The sequence below is a fragment of the Mustela lutreola genome, chromosome 4 (genome assembly GCF_030435805.1).
Source record: "Mustela lutreola isolate mMusLut2 chromosome 4, mMusLut2.pri, whole genome shotgun sequence".
NCBI classification, from domain to species: Eukaryota; Metazoa; Chordata; class Mammalia; order Carnivora; family Mustelidae; genus Mustela; species Mustela lutreola.
This window is the reverse complement of record NC_081293.1, coordinates 184,140,308-184,146,075: the sequence shown is the minus strand read 5'-3', so window position 1 is coordinate 184,146,075 and position 5,768 is coordinate 184,140,308. Positions and strand designations below refer to the sequence as shown.

The following is a 5,768-nucleotide window of genomic DNA, read 5'->3' as shown; positions in this document are numbered from 1 at the left end:
ACAAACAGGTTTCTCAACATAACAAAGGCCATTATGACAAACACACAGCTAAAATTATACTCGGTCAGGAAAACTTTCAGTTAACAGCTTTACCTGTAAGATCTAAAACAAAACAAGGATGTCAGTCTACTCTTTGGGTAGATTGACATCAAGGATGTCCATCAAACTCACTTTTACTGAACATAGTACTGGAAGTCCTGGCCACAGCAGTCAGGTAAGAGAAAGACGTAAGAGGCATCAAAATTGGTAAGGAAAAAATAAAACTTTCACTGTTTGCAGAAAACATAATACTATATATAAAAACCCTGAGGACACCACCAGAGAACTATTAAGAGCTGATGAATGAATTCAGTAATGTCACAGGATATAAAATTTAGTATACATGAATCTTTTATTTCTGTACATTAATAATGAAATAACAGAAAGAGAAATTAAGAAAGCAATCCTATTTATAATTGTACCAAACGGAATAAAATACCTAGGATTAAACTTAACTAAGGAGGTAAAAAACTGGTACTTGAAAACTATAAAATATTGATTAGAAAAAAAAAAAAGGTGACACAACAAATGAGTCAGTAAAACCAGGAGTAGCTCACCAAATTTTTATGACGAGTAGCTAAGCCCAAGGAACTAGTTCCACAATATTTCCTCCTGCTAAGCTAAATTTAGAAAGAGAAATAAAGGTTCTTACCCCTCTCATCCCATTGAACTCTGTAGACAGATTCTGGGAGGCTGATGGGGTCGGAAATCTTACCTTCTGCCAGCTCTCTGTCAGATGTCCTAAGATCTCAGAGCTGCAGAATCTTCTTGCCAAGTATCCAGTGGAAGTGTATGCAGCCAACGATGCCAGTTGAAGAGGAGGAAGATATTTTCTTCTTCTGCCCAAGATTCTTCTAGTTGGACTAAGAAATTGACACCAGACAGATTAACAGGAGAAAAATCACCATTTTATTTTGTGTACACGGAGACCAAAAAATGAAACCGAAATAAATGAGCAAGGCAGGCAGTTTTTATACAATTTAGACAAAGAGGCAATAAATCTGTGAGAAATGGACAGGGTAAAGAAATAGATATTTGGGAGCTTTAGTAGGAAATTCTTAGTGGAATTTGGGTTGAGGTAGTAGATTAGTAAAAAAGGAGCAAGGTTTGTTTCTACAGCTTTCTTGGCATTAAAGTCCCTATTTCCAGTAGTAGGGATGTCTTCATAGTTCTTAGTACAGAGAGAGTACCTTTCATATGGGAGATTTATTTTCTGCTTTCAGGAGAAGAGGAGGGTCTGAGTGTCCTCGTACATGTTCCCGAAGTAGCGTCAATTCAAAATAATGAGTATGCCGCTGAGGTATATTATGGGGCCTGGCCTTGGCCCCTGCAGGGGACCATGGCAAAGACCAGGGCAGATGCACAAATACACAGTGAGAAGATCCCTATCAAAGGGACCAGAAATCAAGATCCGACACCACACTTGGTGTAGCTTGTTTCTCTTCGGCTTGGAGTAGATAGGATTATGAGTAACTCTGCCCTTAGAGAAACAAAGCATTTTAGTCTCAAGAACTTTATTTGGAAAAATGGGAGTAGATCTTACCTATGACCGTTCATTCTCAGGTTGAAACAACTATCAATGTAGATAAAATCCATTAACATATTATTACTGATTGAAGTGACATTTCAAAATGAGTGTAAACAATGTTTGTAAGTAGAAGCTAGTTATAAGTGTTGGGATACATTCAGTACACACAGAGCTAGGGCGGAGACTTCGAAGTGTGCTTTCTCTTTCCAGCAGCTTCCTGACAGTAGACACTGCAGAGAAGAGAGGGACCAGGGATCACATCTCACTCTGTTCTGCAGTGCCAGCCACAGCCTAATGTCTGACTCGTGTTAAGGAACTAAGTAAACACTTGCCAAGATTTCTTCTTCCATCAAGTTTCAGAGAAACCTTTCATCGGCTCCTGATAGCTATTTCTGCTCTTCGTTAGCTGGTTAGCAAGAAAGCAAATAAGAAGAAACCTTTCTGAGACTCAATTATAAGATTTCTAACGTTTCTAAGAAGGGATAGACGACACACGCAAGGGATTGCTGGCTAGTCTCGGCGGGCACTGGGGTGGGGAAGAGCCTTCTGTATTTAGCACCTTGTGTCATTTGATGCTTGGGCAAAGAGAGACCTCTCAGGGTAGCATTCAAGATTCTCCATTTCTTAAGCAGGCTGCCCGGGGTGGAGCTTACCTCTTCTGAGCTGGTATTGGCTGATGCCTGGAGCTTACTGTCTGTCTATGCTTAGCAGTACCGTGTTGAGTCACCTCCCCTGAGCTCTGCCTACTTAAATTGCTAACCATTCTACCGAGGATCTTGAATTTGAATCAAGTAAGGCAGGCTGTGAGGGTCCCAGACATGTGGGGGAGGGGAAGCTTGGGCTACACTGAAAAGAAATCAGGTCCATACCTTTTAACCAAAAAAGGTTGTAAAAATATGTTGGCCTATTGAATTATTTATATCTTTCGAGATGTGAGAAGATGCCCGGGAACCAGGAGAGCAGCAGGGGTGGTTAGCCGGCACTCTGTGCCTCATTTGCACTCGCAAGTCATTTCTGTGCTAGTTGCTCTCGTCCAGGGAATGGCGTCATCCTCCCCAAGAGGGGATGGTTTTTAAAGTGGGATTTCTGAACCAGTTATATGGAGGAGGGGTGGGAAGAGACAGCGGGGATTTGATTTACCCAGCTTCCTAGCTTTTCACTGAGGATCGTGCTTTAAGATCAAAGACCCGGGGAGGAGAAGGCTGGGAAGCTGTAGGATGTATAGAACAGCTAAGATACATTAGCTCATATTCGGGTTTTGAGCCTGTGACTATCCAACACTGGCTTCCAGCCTTCTGAGTTATCTGAGCAGAGAGTTAAGGAGGAAAGGGAAATTTTGTAGAGTAAACTGTTTTGCCACACTGAATGGGTCTTTTTAGCATGATTCTTATAAAGAGTCATTTTCTACGTTCTGAAACAACTGATGAGACACCTGGTTTTTCTCTTGAATTTGTACATTGTTTCTTAATAAAAGTGATAAATTTCTTGCAGGTGTTTCCCATCACCGTTACCTTTCAAGTGCTTGTGTGCTGTTTCAGTAGCTTTCAATTTTTGCCTCGTGTCGTGGTGGTGGTGGTACATTTTATTGCAAACGGTTGTAAGCAGCCTGTCTTCCTGATGCCAGGCAGCTGGATCAATCATAAACCACCTCTCGGGCTATAGGTCTGCTTCTACTCCAGAAATTTAAGGAAGATCAGTCTACTTTTGGACGTTTAAAAGGCTCCTGGCAGTAAGTGGCCGTAACCACTCTCTCAAATCCTCTTTGCTTTACAGGGACACATTGATTTTTGTAATGCTGCAATGGCCAGTTCTCTTTATCTCTGATCTGTTGCTTTTAAATAAATCTTAACCTGAAAGCATCTTTCCAAGAAGTTGGCCACACCTAATCTATTATTAATGTTACTCAGTAAGCCCTCCACCCGGAACACTGAAAGAAAAAACAAAAGGGAGGTTTTTTTTTTTTTTTTTTTTTTTTTTTTTAAGATTTTATTTATTTATTCGACAGAGAGAGATCACAAGTAGGCAGAGAGGCAGGCAGAGAGAGAGGAGGAAGCAGGCTCCCTGCTGAGCAGAGAGCCCGATGCGGGACTCGATCCCAGGACCCTGAGATCATGACCTGAGCCGAAGGCAGCGGCTTAACCCACTGAGCCACCCAGGCGCCCCAAAAGGGAGGTTTTGCATTAAATAGAGCATGATTAAAATTGGTCTTCTTAAAAATCCCAGCACAGCCTTATCAGAAGGATGGGCCCTGATGTTCCCAACTGGCCCTAAGCCTCAGAGGCAATGCTGGACTGGCTCTGGCTACCTCTGAAGCCCCTGCATGCTGAAGTCATACAGGCATAGAGGAGAGGGGATTCTCAGATGGGATGGACTGCAAGCCTACAAAAAGGAAAGAACCCTCTGGGAGACTAAATCATGGCTTAGTTCAACACCTTCGCAAATTGTGTATCTCACCCGTGGAGCGGTCTTCTACAGGCGAGCCTGTGATCCCAGGGCCAGGAGCGAAGTGTAATTGCAGAGAACACAGCAGTGTCTCCATCTGAGATTTCCCTCATTCACAAGGGCTCAAGCACACAGGTGGATGTCAGAAAAGATCCAATTTCCCCGTCTCTGTCTTCTGTGCAGCATTCAGGCAACCAACAAAAAAGCACAGATCGATGAACTGAGTGTGTATTAATGTCAAAACCTCCTAAAAGAAAAAGAAAGCCCATCTGGCCAGGCAAGTATTTGTTAATAGTCACAGCTTTTCAGTGATGTTTTTTTATCTGTAAATTAACTTAATAAAATCATCCCATCATTAAAATTAAGTTATGTTCATGTCTGATTGTTTCTTAATCAGCACGTCAAGAATTTAGCATCTGGCTTCATTATTGCACACGACTCTGGTACACAGATGTGTTCCGAAGCTAAGGGAGCATCTGATGATAATGATTGGAGTTTTATTATTTCCTGTAATGGCTTCAAATGAAGTTTACTGCATGAACATATTCCTTTCATGAAGGCCACACATCTGTGTCAGTTTCCCAGCATCTTTAACATGGTTGCAAGCAGGGATTTCGTTCCAGCAATTAAATGGAGTGACATGGTACTAACAGTATACATATATTTATCATGCGGGAGGCACTTTGCTTTGCCTAATCCTCATGACAAATAGGAGAAGTTGGAAAATTATCCCAGTTTCACAGATAAGGAAACTGAGGCACAGAGGAGCTAATGCCTCAGTTAATTTTAAGTGTTGGACAGAGATTTGAACCCACGAAGACTGATTCCAGAATTTATTGATCACAGTACTATGCCAGCTCTTAACTCTTGGTAAGAGTCCGGTTGGTATAGATCTCTATGCTAAAAATCAGCAATTTTTCTTGAGTTGGTTTTCTTGCTGTGATGTTAACATTTGTCTTCAAATTCAGATCTTATTCTCTACCTTCCTTTTGAGAGCTTATGATCTGTAATGCAAGCAAGAAAAGAAAAACCAGAAAGTCAGTAGCAAAACAGCCCTCTGAAATGGTTCTGGTTCTTAAATGTTCACATTACCTTGTATCTGAATCACATTGCTTTCAGGTTAATCAATAATATCAAATATGCAGTATGGAAACTTGGGAAATTAAATCACAAAGCCTTTATCAACAATTTGCTTAGATAGCTGTAATTTACAGACTATTTAATATATGCACTAACCATTCTTCTAGTTTCTCCGCGTCCTGTCTCCAAAAGCATTTAAATCCTGATATCTCATCTACCTGGATGCATGCCATCCCTGAATTATACTTTGATAATAAACCTTCAACCATTGTACAAGGATCATTACAAGAGCTTTCATTTTCAACGATTCACTATCTTTGGCACAAATGTAGTTTAATGCACTATCCGTTATCCACTGGATTATCTAATAACCCCCTTTCACACAAGAATCAATGTTACAGTATTGCTCAGATTTAGATTCTAGAAAACAGTGGTCTCTGCAGATATGTTTGCATATGTAATTTTATCAGAAAATGAAAACCCAACTGTCATCCTTTTTCTACAGATATTATCAGGATTAACTGCCTGTCACAGAGACCGAAGCCACAGTAACTTAACCTGATGGCTTATTTTTCACAGGAGGTAGGCACACATGGGTTACTTGAGTCCCGCAAAGTCCTCAGCAAAAGCAATGGAAGCTTCTAAACAATGGCATGCTCGCGGGAGCCACCTGTGTGCC

At 41.1% G+C, this 5,768-nt stretch overlaps 1 long non-coding RNA gene across 1 annotated transcript; it reads left to right on the top strand.

Moving 5' to 3' along the window:
* The first annotated feature begins 1,846 nt into the window (after nt 1-1,846).
* LOC131829787 (uncharacterized) lies at nt 1,847-4,374 on the top strand. The gene is made up of 2 exons (XR_009352995.1): nt 1,847-3,517; nt 3,740-4,374. It is a non-coding gene; the product is annotated as an uncharacterized LOC131829787 (long non-coding RNA).
* Nucleotides 4,375-5,768: the final 1,394 nt, after the last annotated feature.